The following is a 19,029-nucleotide window of genomic DNA, read 5'->3' as shown; positions in this document are numbered from 1 at the left end:
GCCAAAAACTCGCTGAAGTAACAAGCAAAATGGCAGCATGTGGACAAGGCAATATTGTCGCAGAATGTTGCACGTTAAATGTTGCAAATATGTGTATGTGCGCTATGTATATTTCAATGCATTTATTTCTAGTTTTGGAAATATTAAAACGAACATTAGGGTGTGCATATAAAACAAAAAATTTAAAATGTCTAGAAAATTTGGTATGCTTTTTAGCGCACATGAAATAATGAACAAAAAATTCTCGTCAATTAAATTTAGCTTTAAAAGCCACAACTTCAAGAGAGTTACCTCGATCAAACAACTAACAAAGGGCCTATGTTTATGCTACTGGGTCGTACTGGGTCGGATCGAACGAAAAACGTTGACCGTTAACTTGCCTCGACAAAAATCAGAGATGAGTTTTGACAAATATCGCAATTGTTCGCAAAAATTATGTATCTTCAGATAAGGTAATTAATTTTGTGCCACCTTGTAACGGTGATTTTTTAGCTATTATCTTTTTAAACAGTTGGTTTAAACAGCTGACGCACGTTTCGTGTTTTGTTTCACTGTCAAACATCTTCAGTTTGGTTTATAATTTAACCATGAATCGTCCTACAAACTAACAACGCTTGCAAATCATTGAATTTTATTATAAAAAGGCGTGTTCTGTTAAGAAAGTTTAAGATCCACTTTTTTATCGAAAAATTGTGTTGAGCGACGAAGCTCATTTTTGGATCAATGGGTACGTAAATAAGCAGAATTGTCGATTTTGGAGTGAAGATCAGCCAGAATAATTGCAAGAGCTACCTAAGTATCCAGAAAAGTTCACAGTTTGGTGCGGTTTATGGGCTGGAGGTATCACTGGACCGTTCTTCTTCAAAGATGCTGCGAATCGTACGTAACTGTGAATGGTGAGCGCTACCGTGAAATGACATCCAACTTTTTTTTGCCCAAAATGCAAGAGCTTGACTTGCATGACATGTGGTTTCAGCAAGACGGTGCCACATGCCACACAGCACGCGTAACAATGAACTTGTTGAGAGGCGAGTTCGGTGAACATTTTATTTCACGGCCACCCAGGTCGTGCGATATAACGCCTTTAGATCTTTTTTTGTGGGGCTATGTTAAAGCTCATGTCTATTCAGACAGGCCTGCTTCAATCAACGCATTGGAGGACAACATTAAAGCATTTATATGTGAGATACCGACCGAAACATTGGAAAGAGTATGCCAAAATTGGACTAAGCGGTTGGACCTTTTGAAGCGCAGTCGCGGTCAACATTTGCATGAAATAATCTTCAAACATTAAATTATATGGACTGTACTATCGATTTAAATAAAAATTCCATGCATTTTTCTGAATTTTATTTGTGGTTTTTTTTTTTAAACTTTCCTATAGCTCTTAAAAAATCACCCCAGAAATAACTTCGGAAAGCAAAAAGCAGTCGCTAATAATAAATTTTGTTACAACAAAAAAACTAATAGAAGTCATTAATAATTCGAATAAAATCCGAGGGTGTATATCATGTATGGGATCGGCCCCATAATACTGCCTTGAGGTACACCAGCTGAACTTTCCCAGACTGTTCCTCGCCTTGTTAAATATCAGTTTTCGAGGTAGGACTTAATAAAAGCGTTGTTTTTGGTAGAGTGTATTTTATTCTATAGAGTAAACCATCGTGCCATCGTGAGATATATGTATCAAGAAAAGCCACAGTGCAATATTTTTTTTGTTCAAATGCTTTATTTATGCTGTTTATGAATCTATGGACGTGTTTGAAACCGAATTGGTGATTGGGAATTTTATTTCGACCTTCAAAAAAGGGTCACTACCATAAAGTAACGGGGGTACACCCTAATGTATGAGCAATGAATTCGTCAGTCGAAAATCCTCACTGGCAGCAGCAATTAAAGCACAACAAAAACTTTATCATAAATATATGAATTGATGCAGACATACAAACACATGTGCACACATACATGTGAGCAGCACATCGACAGTTAAATGAACTATTTATACGCGCGCAATTTAGCAAAGTAATTGCATTAAATGTAACACAAGTGCACTGCTTTCGCATCGTACACTCGCATGCACCTACACAAATTGAGTTCTAAATGTATATACGTATGAATGTATGTGTGTGTGGCTGCGAGAGTTGCGCGTGTGTGGTTTAATTAGAAAATTCGCAGTTATGATATTATAATTATGTGCTGCTCTCCTGTAAAATATGCGTGAAATGCAAATCAAATCAAATGCACGCTCACATACATACATACGCATGTATGAACGCACGATGGATGTATATGTATATAAATACGGTTATTGTCACATGGAACAAAGGGCAGCAGCTGTCAGCACTAGCAAACAGCAGCAACATATTGCAAAATTCATGGTGCTGACGGTTTAATTGCTTCTCGCTGCGCCTTATGATGCGCAATAATGTAAGCGCCCACACCAATAGCATTAAAACAACAGCAATAAGAATGAGCATCGTCGAATTGTTGTATTTATGTTGCGATTTTCAACTTGCGAAGCTTAGTCAGTGACAATGACAACACTTACAATAAATGCAACAAATGTTTACGCATTCCAGCAGCAACAATAACAACAACATTGTTGCGTTGCATTACTGTTGTGTTGGTCATTGGTGGTTATACTTCGTAATAATGGTGGTATTAAAAATTAATTGCACTTAAAAGTTTTCACTTTTACGAATGTTGCATGTGTGGTCGATATGGCATGTGGCATGCCACTTTAAAATGTAGTTGCTGCATTTAGCCTGCTAAGGGCAAATGTGTACTTAGAAAAGTAATAAAGTTGGAGGAAAATTTTTTATGGACATTTTTTTACGATTGCTCTGCCACAGATTTAATGCATTTGTATTGAGTTAGAACCTTTTAAAGTAAGCAAAACCAGCTAAAGATATTGTAGGAACTGGTAAGCGCACAATTTTGTATATTTCATACAAATATGAGATCACCGCAATGACTAAGTTATGTGTATAGTATGGACACCTTGCACACACGTATGTTTGTATGTATCTGTGTTTGTCTTTCAATAAAAGTGTTCGTAAATATAATTTCCATACATAAAACTGACTTGCGTGCATTGGTTTACTCTTTCAAAAAAAAAATAATAATAATACCACCAGCAACAATAATAGGCGCGTACACTTCTGTTTGGGTGTTTCGCCGAGCTCCTCCTCCTGTTTGTGGCGTGCATCTTGATGTTGTTCCACACATCTGCAGTATTAATCCGACTCCGAATGGCAAATGGTTTTTTATGAGGAGCTTTTTAGTGGCATAAATGCACTCGGATACTTGTCATTGCCTGCAGAGGGGTGACCGCTGTTTGAAAAAAACTTCTTCTTTAATTTAGCTGTTTCATGCACGGAGACTCGAACTTAGGCATTCGGCTATGGTGGCCGATACTTTCTTTCAATACTTCTACCTAAAATTACATTATTTGTTTATTAAAAATATGAAAATGCAGTTGGTATGCCAAAAATGGTAAGCACGACGGGCCTCTCATCTTCAAAACTCGAATTTAATGTACACATGCAGGCTGCTGCTCGAGCTCCACAATCGAAATATTGTATATAAAACTTTTTCTACAGGAGTTGTTGAGATAAGAAAAATATAGAGTCTATTAAGGTCCTATGCGGCTTCCCATGCATGTACTTCGCCCTGCGAGCAATGCTCATCAGACATCTAGAGAACTACTTCCGCGTGGGCTCAAACAGTTTAGTCACAGTATTCTTGAAGCGAAATATTTGGGATGCCAAAAGAGCTAGAACTCGTTTAAGAAAAAGTAGGTACCAGAGAACACTTTTTGGCATTAACCACTGGTTAATCTAACCTAGCATTATATACAGAGCAGTTAACAGTTAATGTGGAAATCTCTCTACAGAAGTGAGCTACTATATGTATAAGTATATTGTTATAAATATTTTACTTGGCACACATATCTGAAATTATTTAACAGGTCCATGAATTAATAAATAAATTGTACACTACTCAATAAGTAGTGGTTGGTAGAAGACCTCAAGCAAAATAACTGGTGGTTAGCCAGCCAAACTTTTGCTCTCCAAACCAATTATTTAAATTCGTGAGCATAAAACCAACCTGCATGCCCTCTTTATAGATTTTCTGAAAGCATTCGATAGTATTAAAAGAAACCAAATTGAAAAAATTGACTTCACTAGAAAATCTAACCCTCGCTGAGACTTATTCCAAAGTGCTCTTGCAAGTTAGAGCGTCTAATTTAATCAGAGCTGATACAGGAGTAAAGCAGGGAGATGCGTTGCCTACGCTTGTATTCAATCTCATCATAGACTATGTAATTAAAGAGGTTGATGCATCATATACTATATTCATCAAAACTTCCCAAATAAGTGGCTTTACTGATGACCTGGTTATCTTCGCGAGAAATATAAATGTTCTAAAAGAAGTATTCCCGACACTCCAAATAAAAGAAAAATTCATTGGATTAAATATCAATGAATGCAAAGTGAAATACCTCGCGAGATTTAATATGTTACGTTGAGAAAAGCGCCAGACCTTACAATTTGTGATCAAAAATTTGAAAGCGTCGATCAATCTAAATATCTAGGACTTCTCTTCTCAATATAATGGATGATACAACGATTGCTATCCAAGAACGTGTGCAGACTGCAAACAAAGCATATTTTGTCCACGTTAAACTCTATAGAAAGCAAGTTATTGAGTAGAAAAACGAAAATCAAAATAACTTTATAAAACACTGATTCGACCAGTGTTAACATATGGATGTGAAACGTGGGCACGGAAAGCAAGTACCATTACGCTATTAAGTATATATTGGAAAGAATAATACTGAAGAAAGAAGAATACTGGGGCCAGTAAGAGGAAAAAATGGTCTCTATCGCATCAGATATAATAACGAGCTAGAGGAATTCCTACAAGATGAAAATGTAGTGAGGTTTCTTAAATCGGCTCGGCTTCCGATGGCTAGGACACGCATGCAGAATGCTAGATAAAAAAATTCCTCGCCAAGTTTTGAATGCGCGTATGTATGGTGAAAAGCGAACAGGGCAACCGCAGTAAAGATGGTTAGACGACGTTGAGGACGATCTAAGAAGCATAGGAGCGAAGAATTACCGTAGTAAGGCTATGAACAGAGAAGCATGGGAAAAAATTGTGGAGAGAGCTGCGGTTCACACCGAACTGTAGTGCTCATGCATAGCATAATGATGAACCTATGCTTTAAAATTTTCATCCTAACTTATGAAATAAAAAGTTGATTTGGTGTGTGGTAACAAATTATACGTGGCTGAGTTCTGAGCACTGCTTAGTAGTACATTTCACTTTAAAGTTAGCCTGTGTCGTGTGGTACATGCGCATTTTTCAAGATGACCGCTATCGTGCTTATATCTGCCTGCATATTCACCTTCATCTGTGCACTTAAAAGTCTTCCGTGCAATACTATAGAAGCCAACATCCATTTAGTTATCCTCAGCTACTACAGAATTAGGAAGATGAAGAACTTTTGCCGTGTGTTATTTTAGAGATGTCTATACTTCTTAATGCTCCTACTTGGTTAAAAGTGGTTTTTGTGAATGAAAGCGATTTCTCAAATGCCTACTTAAAATTGTTTTTTTTTTTTCTTTTTTGAAGTTTTTTTTTTATTTTAGAGATTTTCACTCACTGACCCAATTAAATTTCTTTGGCTTTCTAAAGAATATTTTTTCCAATTTTTATCTTTTTACAATGGGGAGGCCATTAAAATTTCAGTGTTTTCAATTTACTCGTTTTTTTTTCAATAAACATTTCGAGTTTTTAGATCTGCCTACCTTACAATTTGGAATTAAATCATGCACATATGACTTGAGCGCTATCAGCAGCTTTCACCATCGCCAGAATTTTTTTTTCCTTCCTTGTATAAAAATTGAAATGTTTCAATTTTGGTGGGGGGAGTTAGCGGTTTTGCAATGAGTTGGAACGTGTATACGCGTATAAGTGTGCAACCAGCTTTGTGTTTCTTATAATATTTTTAAGTATTATTTCTCATAATTTTATCATTTTTGTGCGGTGTATTCTACCGGCGTTTAAATTGATTCGCGAGAATTTTCTGCAATGCGAATACGTATATGAATTTCCCATATGTTTTTCTTTTAAGGGGGAAGTCTACTGTGAATTTTTCAAAAAATCGATTTTTTTTTAATAGCTTAAAAAATACTTTGAACCCTCTTAAATAAGGTGCAATATGTGTTACAGCTGGCTAAATTTTTCTTCGTTGAAATTTCGACCTTTTCCCGAAGCGCTCCAAAGCGCGTACCTGCTATACTGAAACTTTAAACGCATTTTTCTCAAAACTAAGTTTTTGTATACGGTGTACACGATATCTCGAGTTCTGATAAATGAATCAGCTTAAAAATTTAATTATATATTCTCTGTAATAGTGTCTCTCGTCTGACATAGGATTTTTTTGCATCAATTTTAGGCAAAAAAAAAGAAAAAAATTTCAAGAATTTTTTTTTTCAACGCCAAAATTTTTTATCGACATAATCCTACGTCAGACGAGAGTCAATACTATGTATATGATAACAATATTTTGTTTTTTTGTTTTAGATCACCGAAACGTAAGATTTCATGTACACCGTTTAGGCACCTAAGAAAAGCGGACCTGCGCTTGCAGAAGTGCCACAGCGGCCATTTTGAATATTTTGACTTAAAATTTTTTTTTCAAAATCTTAAATATATAATAAAGATAAGAGTTTAAATAGATTTTATGTACGAGCAATATTTTGTTAGAAATAAAATCCGGAAAATAAGCCTGTTTTTCCCTTGTCACAGTAGACTTCCCCCTTAATTCTAAGTAGCAGAAAGTAAGAATAGTAATTGCTGCTTTTTCTGGAAAAACTTATATCACGGGCGAGACAACCTGGAAGTGGAATGATAGTATTCCGAAAGCATTCTCGACCTTAACCTTTGCTGAACTCAATCTCTTGTTAAATAAACACTCTTCTGAAGAAAGTTTTTCAAGCGCAAATTGTTTCATTACATTACATCGAAGGGCCAACGCATCATCAGCAACAAACACGTGCGGTACAGCTTCCAATTCTTCAATAACTTTTTCTGGCTCTGATAGATGTAATTACTATTTTTTTTGAAATAATCTACCGTTAGCACCAATATTCGCCATGAGAAAGTCAGTACTGCTGTTGACCAGAGCCAATAAAGCAATACTAACCGTATTTTTACAGTTAAAAAAGAACGAACCAGAGTGTTGGGGTCTTTCATTTGGACATCTTTGCCGTCCAAAGCTCCTATGCTATGGGGAAACTCACTTTTTATATAAAATTCGTCTTCTTCTTTCGGCCATTCTTCAGCATTTTTTGATAGTTAAAATATTCAAAAAAAAAATTAGTGTTCTTTATGTTTTAAACCTTTGCCGATGGCGTGTGATGACTCTGCTAAAGAAAAAAGAAGAAAAAAAATAACCGAAAGGTTATTGCCAGACGATGACTAGCAGACACAGCAGACCAGCAGACCAGAAAACTCATCCCGTTCTACAAGGTGAAGTCCAAAATTAAAAAGACTGAGCTCAAATAGAAAAGATAGGAGCTTTGTTCTGAAACCTTCGAATTTATTTATTCAAAGTAGTCCTCTCTGACCTCAATGCACTGTTTTGCGCAATCTAAAAGCTTTTGGAAAGAGTGTTTCAAGTCATTGACCAGAATATCCTTCAGGATGTCGGTACAAGCCTTTTGGTTTGATGGTTAAAATGCAATTTCTAGTCAAAAAGTCAGTTACAAGAGTGAACCGATGAGATGGTGCATTATCCTGCAATAAGCGCCAGCTTCCTCCTTCGCGGTATTCAGGGTGAATTTGACGATTGCGATGCAACAAACGCTTTAAAACGCCAAGATAGAAAATTGCATTGACGGTTTGGCCCGTTGGCTCGAGCTACTTGTGGACAATTCCCTTGGAATCGTAAAAACAAATGAGCTTTGACTTGATTTTTGACTCCTCCAAACGCGATATTTTGGGTGGTGGCTCGTCTGCGGCACTGTGGCGCTTAGTTTCAGATTCACCTTTCACCACTAGTTACAATATTGTAAAGGAAGTTCAAGTCAATTCTTGCCTCTTTAATGAGGTCTTTCGAATGTTGAATTCTGAGCAATTTTTGGTCCTCAGTTAACTTTCGCGGAATGAAACATGCACAGACCTTTCGTAAGCCCAAATTATTAGTTAAAATGCGATAAATTGATGTTTCGGAGATATTCAACTCCGATTCCATGAATTTCCAAGATTATTTCCGTTGATTTTTAATAAATTTACGAACAATTTCGATGGAGTTTTTGAAGATTACTGATTTTGGGCGGCCCGTATTTTCATTGTCATTTATGTCCTCACAACCAGTTCTCTAACGTGTAAACCACTCATGAACTTTGGCACGAAATAGACAATCATCGCCATAAACTTTTTCATCAACTGAATTGTTTCGGTAAACGTTTTACTGATTTTAAAACAAAATTTCATATTAGCTCTTTGTTCGAAACTCATTTTTGTACCGTTGACATAAACATATGAGATTTTAGATGCAATAACTTCGCTTCCACTGAACCGAATGTCACCAAGCTTTCATTGGAAGTCAGCTAAGGATGTATTGTAACTTCCAACGTACTAATTCATTAAAAAGATGGCGCCATCAAAAACATTTTTATGACACCAGTCTTGTTTATTTTGGACCTCACCTGGTATATACTAAACAGACATCCTGCTCATTGTACAACTTGTTGATGCAACGTTTGGTGCGTGTATACTCTGCATTAGGATAAAAATGATTCAAATATGTATTTTTTCCCCCGCCAGCAGAAAAGAGGGCAAATTTTTCGAATTGTGATGACCGCAATTTTTGTGACGAGGCGGTCTTTATCATCCTTATAATAAAAATTATAATTATACTATAAGTATATCTTATCATTCACGTGAGAACACAGGTTCATAAATTGAAATTCATTAAATTTCATTAAATCTCGTTTCGCTTTTCGAAAAATGAGATATTGCATGTCCTTTTAGACATTTAGAATTTTCCTTTGAAGCAAAATTAAATATTTTGCAATAAAATTTGGTATAAATTGTGTAAGAATATTGTACGTAGATATGTAACTAAGTTTCTGGCTTATGAATTTCTTACTTTTATTAATTGAATTTTATCTCATTTTATTTTATTTCGTGTATGAATTTATTAGAAATTCCATTTAGAATTTGTAATGGAAAAGAAAATGCATAAGTTATGCCAAATCTCCCGCTGAGTCATCACTAAACTGTGGTAAAATTTCAAATAATTGATAGTATTAAAAAAAGTACAAAAAAAGTGCTGACCTACTTTCAAACGAAGAAGAAAACATATACTTACACACATGCATGTATGTGATGTGCATGGTTTCTATGTAATTCCGTTTGCAAATGCATAAAGTTCAAGTTCATTGTATGACTCAAACTTTACAACTGCAATAAAGTCACGCGCCAACAGAACCACCAAAAACCACATTTTGAATAAGTAGAGGAAAGTATATCCGTACAAATGAATGTGCACACATATACGTGCGTGATAAAAGTGGAAAATAAAGGTAATGATGCTGATGGTCTCACTGCGCCGCAAAACAAAAACAAAAAACAAATAAAAATAAAAAGAGGGACAGATGAAGAGTGGAGAAAAAGGTTATTTTAGCGAAAGAAGTGATGAACGAGTTTAAATGTTCTACATAAAATACATTCATTTTTATGTATGCATGTTTGTGTATGTGTATGTATTAGTGCTTTTGTCTCATTTCTTTTTCTGTTATTTCTTTGTTCATTTATTAAGTCTGCTAAGTAAGATGATCTCATACTTCAACACAGCCACGCATTCGGCACTTAAAAGAGTCCTCCAACTTTGGCTGGCCCGCATTGCTTTACATTCAGGGTCACACTCACACTTGCATATTTGTATTTATATACATATAAGTATTTATAACTGTATATATAAAATGTGCAAGAGTTTTTGTTTATGCAAGAGTTGCCCAGTGGAGAGAATATGAACCAGTGACAATAATTCTGATTCAGTACCAGAATCACTTAATTTAATATAAACAATTGCGAATCATTTCAATGAAGTTGAGGCGAGACGCATTCTTCTTAAAAGGAAACGCACCGAATTGTATTTTCTGTTGGTTCAAATTACCATAGGTTAAAGCATAATTAAGTTGTTTTAATAGCATTATTTAAAATTTCTATTTAAAATAGAGTTTATTATTTCTTCTTTTGCCTATCTGAAAAATGTGGCTACAGCAGAAATTCAGTAAAACTCCATCGAAACATTAAACATATAAGGTCATGGCACATATGGTATATGGCAAGGCGAATTCATTCAAGGTGATGATACTAGAAGAGCTGATTTTGCTTTTTGGTGTATTAATTGTCAAAGTGACCTGCCTCTTTCTTGTTGCTTTGTATTTTTTTTGCATTCTCATGGAAGTTTTAACACTAAAATCACTCTTACAAAAACAAAATCATATAAATCTTGTTGTTAATCGAGTCCAACCTCAACCAATCATCTCTAATAGATTCACCTTTAATAAATGCCCTTTGTTTTGGATGTCGAGTTACTTCGCCTTAATAATTCAGAAACCTTTTAAGGGAGGCCTTTTATCAGTCGGCTTCAAAAAATCGATTTTTTTTCTACTGCAATCGATAAATATATTTTAGGAGAATATGCCCTTAAAATTTTATAGCGGAATTCAAAGTGATTTCGGAGTTACAGGCCTGTGTACCGTCCCTCGTGCGAGTATACTGTCTATCTTCTGAAAACTTTGAAACACGTTTTCTCAAAACCATGTAAGATTAAAAAAAAAACGACGAAAGTTATCGTTTCAAACCGATAATCTATATAAAGATAATTAATATGCGCCACAAATTAACTAACAAAATACAGAACCAACTCATTTTTTAATGTTATTTAATACCCTTTTTGAAAAAAAATAGCGAAAAAGCACTTTTTTTCAATAATTAATTGTGTCATCATGTTTTCATATTTTTATACAAGAGTAGTCTATTATATGCGGGAAAGCCTTCTAAATAAGACAATATTTTTCTTTTGTGTTTCAGGTGAAAACTACGACCGCAATCTTACACGCCGTTTTACTAGCGCGCAACGAGAAGCTGTGCGAGATCCCTCATATGTCCGCCATTTTGTTTTTTTATTTATATTAAAAAATTGTTTATTACTCTTTAGTCATGCTTTCAAATAAATGCAAAAGATTACTCCTGTGTGTAGCTTTTTTCGCCTCGAAGAAAAATTGGGAAAAAACACCTCTTTTTGAAGCCACTGATCAGAGGCCCCCCTTAAGGAGATAAATGCACCATGCGGAACAAATTTGAAGGAAAATAGGACCTTCAGGAAGGAAGGTTTCCATCCAAACAGCAGAAATTAACTGACAGGATGGACGTTGAATACCAACTATTGCAGCAGTTTAGTTTGTATTAAAATTCTAATTAAGCAAATAATTTAGGCGATCATGGGTGATCTTTTACGGAACAGGAAGGATCAAAGATACTCAGACAAACTCTGGGGTTTATATTCCAATCGCAGTTATAATTTGTAGCCGTACCACTATTGCACATCCTGGACTCATTTACAAGGCATCAGTGTTTTAACAAGTGTTCTAATTATAGATATTGGCTGTGTCATAGAATGATAGATCACAAGATTTGGCCATCCGAAGTAAAATTGTGGAAGTAACTTCGACTATGACGACATAGTGGACTTAACAGTAGAATGTTGTCCTCTCATTTCACTTGTATTCTTACGCTCTTGGAAATCAGAATATGTTTAGATGGCAAGAAAAAAATATGGGCTGTGGCTGTGCTGATTTTTTAGTATTGTATATGACCAACACAATCTAAGTTTCTGCCAACCTTTATTGCAAACAAACTGTCATATTCGTTCTTACGCAAGAATAATGGAATGCAAGATCGCGCCCTCCGCATTCGCTATGTGGTCAGGCTTCATGAATAAACAAAAAAAAACCTAAAGGAAATTACTTATTTATGAAGAGAAAAAGTAGGCGAAATCAATAGAAACTACCAAACACAAAAAATTATACAGACACATTTTTGCCACGACGTCATCCGCATGAAAACGCAAAAAAACTGCATTTACAGACTTTGTATTCATTTGAGCTTTCACAATTTAACACAGCACTTTTTCGTTTATTTTCTTAGTTTAAATCTCACAAATCATAATATTACCCAGCCATTCAATGAATATTCACAAGCTTGTAATTTCTCCTCCTTTTGTTCATTTTGTATTGGTAATGAAATTGTAATAGCGAAAAATAAAGTAACTGTTTTGAATTAGAATTAATGCTTTAAATTCATTGGGTTTACCCTTTGATCTACTTTGCATATGCTGTGGATACCTTTCAAAGAAGAAGACTGTTGAGCTCTCGCTGTGTGAATGTCCGGGTTTGGCAGCCAAACGATTAAGGTCACTGGATGCGTTTTTCTGCGACAGCCTGGGACAGTGCTCCAGCCTAAATCCCATCAATCTACTCAACAGCCCTGGCTGTAGCTCCGCTGTAGATATCTGCCCGTTTTGAGGTATCAAAACCAAAGGTGCTTCAGTGCTACTTGGCGATTGCCAGATTGGTATTTCAACCCTGTCACGGACTTATAAAATACAATCCCAAAATATGTGCGTGCTAATAACTACGCACAGAATGCTCCGATTTACACAATTTTTATTTTCTTATTTCTTTTTTTTTTTTGTGTGTTTTGAAGCTAATCGGTCTTGGAAGAGTTTTTCGATATAAATTGCATAAACTTACAAAGTACGGATGTAAATAAATGAAGATTTGTTTAAAACATCATAAGATTAATTTTGAGTTAGTAACAAATCGAACTGATTCTACCGATTGGAGTACTGCCCTTTTGCTATTAAACTCAGAGATGCTTGCAATTACTTTGCATTAGACAAATTTATCAATTATTTCATATTACTATTACAATTTGGAAAAAAAAATGATGCGCGCCGAATTCCACTAAGCGAGATAAGCGAAAATAATCAAGTAAAGCTGACTGCTACTCATAGGTATACATAGGTATTTCGCCTTAACGACAGAGCAGCACATGCCAGATAATTCCTTGTAAAAAATAATGCCAGATTGGCAACAGAACCTAAGATTAGCAGGATATATTTTAAATAAATACAAATAAATATTTTCTCTAATTTTTGTAAAGAGTTCTAATTAAAGTTTTTAGATTCAGTCATAATTCTGTGCTCGAGGCCTGTAATTATGCTTCCACATTAACTAGAACGGTACCAGTTCTGCGCGCACATCTATGCACATACAAACATCCATGGTGATTTCCGCTTTGTACTAAACACAGGAAGTGGGTCGTGTAAAGGGTGAGGGCTTAATTCGAAAGATTAAATAAATAACCAAAATTTAATGTTTCTAAACAGCTGCTTTTCTACTTTTAAATGCGTTTTCCCAAACACATAAGTCGCGCGTCCTGACCATAAAAACAATTAACGAGTGGCAAACAAAAATAAATATAAATGCCAGGCATAATAGGAGGGAGTGTGCGCTGGAGTATGAATGAATTGCTTTTATGCCCGCGCGTTGTTTATTTTTGTATGCATCTGCATTCCCGCCACTCTGTATCGATAACACGGCGTTGGCTGATCTACCAACTGGCTAACTGCTGGCTGGTTGGCTGCAGCTTCCATATTGATTAGCGATACTCATAATTTTGCCCGAGGCGAGTCCAGCATTACACAGAGCGAAAAGGCAACTTAAAATTCTCTGTTAATCAGAACAAAATTTAGCGGATTTTTCTGTGATTTTGTTCCACTATATGGATGGATATGTATTTTTAATAAAATCTAATATGTCGATGATCTATAAAACTAACATGAAAACCTTGCTAATATAATTAAGATAGATATTTGAAGAGTTAAAAGAAGAAAAGCTTTTTTTTTTAAATCTAGTAGATGACCTGTAAAACTAAGATGAAAATCTCGTTAATATACTTAAGAAAGGAATCATTATTTTCATAAGAATCTAAACTTAATTTTAATGAGCTGATGATCTTATCAATTTGAAATAGTTACCAGCTAAATGTATTTAAAAAGATTATTTTCTGAAAATAAATCTCACACTGTTGTTGCTGTTTTCTAATTGATTATACATAACTAAAAATTAAACTTTGCATTATTTTGTTTTTGCAATTTGATGCAATTTGACAATAAAGCAAAAAACCAAGATCACTTAGACATTTAAACCACCAATTCCCCTAAATTCGCCTCGGTTTTGACTTTATTGCTTGAATAAAAGATACTATCAAGGCGAATTAAGTACTGGAGGTGGCGTTTTTCCAAAATAGTGACTTCATTTTTCGCGATGTTGACAAGTCTGACGTCAGGTCCTTTACTATTCCAAAACACACAAAAGGAAAAGAACTTGCAGGTTTGTGAAAATTAAGTGAATGGCTTGGTAATATTGTGATTTGTGGTTTAAACTAAGCAAACTAATGAGAACGAAGTGACGCCCTTAAATTGTGAAAGCACAAATTAATATAATGCCTCAAAATGTATATTTTTTTTAATTTTTATACTGAAGACGCCGTGTGTATGTGTGTGTATAATTTTTGTATTTGGTCGGTTCTGTTGCTTTAACTAACTCTTCCTCTTCACAAATAAATAATTCCGCTTCATTTTGTTTGTTTATTCATGAGCTCTGACAAGACAGCGAATTCGAAAGGCACAACCTGGTATTCTATCGTCCTCGAGATACTATCGTATTTTTTTTTTACTTTACTACCCCTACCCATATGTAAGAGTTTGTAAAATTAAATGGCAGGGGCAATAATTGCGACGAGAGAGTGCCGAAGCACTTTTCAAATAACGTAAATTACAGCAAAAAGGAAATTGTTTGCCTTCACGTTTCATTGATGCAACATGCAGCGTATACATTCTATGCTATAAGCATATTTATGCACTGCATACATACACACGTCCATACATACAATCATACATATTTATGCACACCAGCACGTTCAGCTTGGCAGTCAAGCGTTCATCCATTGAGCGCAACAATCAACCGCAAACCAAATCCTCGCCAACCATAAAATCTACCACTGTGCTACTGCTATTGTTGCTACTGCTGTTGCATTGAAGATGCAACATGTGCGCGAGCCTCCTGACTATCGTATTTCAGTGCATACTTAAAAATTTTAAAACAAAACGAATAAATGCATACAAATGCCAAGCAGCATAAAAAAGCGGCAATGCAGGCTGCTAAATTTGCAAAACCGCGCTGATTCGCTAAGTGAATATATCAGCAGACTTTGCGAATTGTTTTGATTTGGATTTTTTATTATTTTTGATTTTGTAATTGCAACTCTTTTCGCAGGCTGTCAACCATTTCGCTGTAGCACGCCGCGATTACCACTTGGCATTTGGCATTTTGCGCGCTTTTACATATTTAATTTGCGCGGAAATAAATTTAATTTCTTTTAGTGCTTAAATTAACTTAAAATTACATTTTCACACTGAAACACAAAAAAAAGAGTTACTTCATGAAAGTGAAGGCAATTGAAAAGGGCTGGCAAATCTGCAGACAGTGGACGAAATAAAAGAATAGACAATAAAGGCAGAAAAAAAAAATGCAACTGTACTTTTGAAATTTTAAGATCTGTCAGTTTGTGAAGAGTCATTGAATAGGTGGGCGTGATTATAAACTGATTTCGCATTTTTTGAACATAAACTGAACTTGCAACAAAATAAGTGTTTCACAAAATCAACTAAGTTCTTACTTGAGTTATAGATGGTAACGTCAAATGCACGGAGAGCAATTTAGACTTAGCATTTAAGAAGTGGGCGTGGTTTTTATTTCATCCAAATAATAGTATATTTATGTCGCATCTAAATTAGATAGCGAACAAAAAGCGTAAGAAGTTAGACCGAGTTTTATTACGTCATTTTCCTGATAGACGCCCTCACCCGAAAGTGGGCGTGGCACCGCCCATATTTATATTATAAATTTTATTTACATCGAATTTCTTTTCTTGTTTTTGTTTATCATTTGTACCAAATTTACGTAATTCTGCCAGAGATGTAACTTGTTCCCTTTTTCCCCCACCGTTATGTAGGAGTTGGGCTGATTTCGCCCATTTTCAATACCAACCCACCCGAAACAAAGATTAAAACGTGCTCGGATGAGCGAAGCAGCTAAATCGATTTCTTTCATCTTTCTGAGAATTAACGTATTAAGGCACTGAGAAAAATGCAAAATTTAAAATTTTTTTTATATTATTAATTCGTAATAAATCGAAAATATTTGTCAAAGTCGCTTTACAAAATGATTTCAACAAAAAGTGTAGCCTTGCAACAACAAATATAAGTTCTATGTGTTTTATTTCTACTAAAGGGATCTTAAAATATATGCAAAAAATGGATGAGTTTTAATTGTGCTAAATTATTTTATGAAAGTAAAATTTATGCAGCAATTCGAAAACTAAAAAATTGTGAATAATTTAAAAATTTGTTCATATTTTTCAAAATTTTTTCAAAATTTGTTCATATTTTTTTTAGAATTTTTTATACTTAAAAAAAAAATTTAATAACAGTAAGAATAACATTTTTAAAAATTTTGAATAACAATTTTTTTTGGTTAAGTGGCTTTACATTTTTTTAAATATTTCAATTTCAAAGTTTGACTTTGAAGCAAATTGAAAGAGAAAACAAAATATAAGAACAATTTTTTTAATAACATATTTTTAATAAGAATATTTTTTTGTTTCAATTTACATCAAAGAGAAACTTTGAAATTGGAATATTAAAAACAATGTAAAGCCACTTAAAATAAAACAAAACAATACTTGTTTTTTTGTTGTTTCTTTTTAGCTCCATCTTTTTACGTTTTTAAAAAGAGTTTGTTTAGAAAATGTAAAAAGTGTAACAAAAAACTTATTAATGTAATTATTCACATGCGTTTTAAAAAGAATGAAAATTTTCACCAAAAATTGCCAGCAGGTTAAAAGTTTTAAATTCGGAAATTTTCTAAAAAATGTGATTGTTTTTTTTTTAATTCTTCAATATCTGATTATTTTTTTAATTTTTAAGCATTTTAATTGATAGAGGTCACTCAGATTTTTCCGGTTCTACTCGTATCTCCAGATACCCTTAAATCTCTTAAAATCATATGTTTTTAAATGCGAAACTTGCAAAATTATTTACAAAGATTATTATTGCGCACAATTAAAAACACTTTAATTCAACAATTTTTTGTTACTTTTATCCAATTTGCATATTTAAGTCCAAAGAAAATAATAAAAAGATCTAAAAAGATTCGGAAATGCGTTTATATGTAATAACTGAATCGAGCGAGACTTGCTTTTTGGTTTTCATAAAAAAAATCTCCTAATTGAAATTTATTAGTGTTCATTTTATTAAATTTTTAACTTATTTAAAAATATTAAAAATATATACTTATTGAAAGTTTAAAAATTGTTTTTTTAATTTTGATTTATTTTTTTGTGTTTGCTTCGTATTTTGTAGTTTTCGCGATGTTTTATATCATTTTCATTGTCAAAATATAAAAAACTACATATTTTTAAGATTCCTCTCTTTGCCATTATCGTCACCACAACAATTTTCTACAAAAATTATAAAACATAATTTTCGTCGTGGTCATTTTGCATTGGATTGTTTCATAGACAAAAATATGTCAGATGAATTCCTCTACATAGTTCACGTATGACTACACTTCTATTTTTATTATTATTATTTTTTTTCAATTCCTCTGACTATATTTTTATTTTTATTATTAATATATTATTATTTATTATTTATTATTTTTTGTTATTCCTTTTTTCTTATTTTTTTTTTTTTTTTTTTTTTTTTTTTGTTTTAAATTTTCTTTACAAACAAAAATTATGAGAACGCGCACAACTAAAAAATTTGAATAGTATAGATTTTCTACTCACAGACTATACCGTGACAATTTTTCCATACGTAAATTTGTTTGTATTTGTATATTGCATATGAATAAATAAATTATTCACAATATTTTATATTAAATCTTTTTTGTTTTACAATTGTTTTTATAAACGTGAGCAGCAAATATTCCTTCCACTACAAAGAAGACATTGATACAAAAACATCATTTTGTTGATGTTTTGCAATTTAAAAACAGATTATATTAACTTTACTATGCGAACAATTTATCTCGCATTCTTAAGCTTAAATTCTAAATTGAGTTTTATTTATGTACGTGCATATGTATGTAAAGAAAATTGAAAGTAACACAGACCAGTTAGAGTGGATTTGCGCGCACTTCTTCCTGCTTCTTCTGCCACTTCTTTGGTCACAGTCTTCTTGCCAAAATTCAATTTGCCACTAGTTTTTTTTTTTTTTGGAAATTAAACAGTTTATTTTAGCGTAGGCTCTTTCACCAAATATTTCTTCTCCTTTTTCTTTTCAACGTTAATCGTTTGATTTTAATTCAAACAACGCAAACAATCAGTTTTGTTTGGCAAAAGCCATACCATAAACTTTGTATACACTCACACACACATTCACTGTCTAAGAGACAGAATCAGTCAAAGAGCAAGCAGCTTCGTTAGCTTTGACGTTCCGCGTTCTGCGCACGAAATCAACTGAACTATTAGCCGTCAGAATTAAAACTGAACCAGTCAGCCAACCAGCCAGCCAGCGGCGTTGAGCACCAAACTATGTATGTACTCGTATATGACGCTGGCTGGCTGGCTGCCCTCTGCTAGCTACTCGAGTGCTGTCATCATCAAAGGCGCGCGCTGACGTTATTTTCGCCTTCGCTGCCACCACCGACACCGTAAATACTACTACCACCAGCACCACCTCAGCCGATGTCTAAGCAGTTACGGTAGAGCCACCGGCGGAACGGCAGAAACACCAACAAAACAAAAAGGCAACAGACAAACAAGCCAAGCAAGAATACGTGCGCGTCAAGAAAAATAACAACAAAGGCAAAA

General features: G+C 34.1%; 1 protein-coding gene across 1 annotated transcript in view; it reads right to left on the bottom strand.

Annotated features, from left to right (window-relative positions):
* The window catches only part of LOC128861642 (uncharacterized), a 150,675-nt gene extending 131,907 nt beyond the window's left edge, over positions 1–18,768 (bottom strand). Inside the window, exon 1 of the mRNA XM_054099927.1 lies at positions 18,330–18,768. The gene's annotated coding sequence lies outside the window, so the exon portion shown is untranslated. The remainder of the gene's footprint in view (positions 1–18,329) is intronic.
* Between the last annotated feature and the right edge of the window lie 261 nt (positions 18,769–19,029).

Source organism: Anastrepha ludens, chromosome 4 (genome assembly GCF_028408465.1).
Source record: "Anastrepha ludens isolate Willacy chromosome 4, idAnaLude1.1, whole genome shotgun sequence".
In the NCBI taxonomy this organism is placed as follows: domain Eukaryota; kingdom Metazoa; phylum Arthropoda; class Insecta; order Diptera; family Tephritidae; genus Anastrepha; species Anastrepha ludens.
This window is presented reverse-complemented; position numbering and strand designations above follow the sequence as displayed.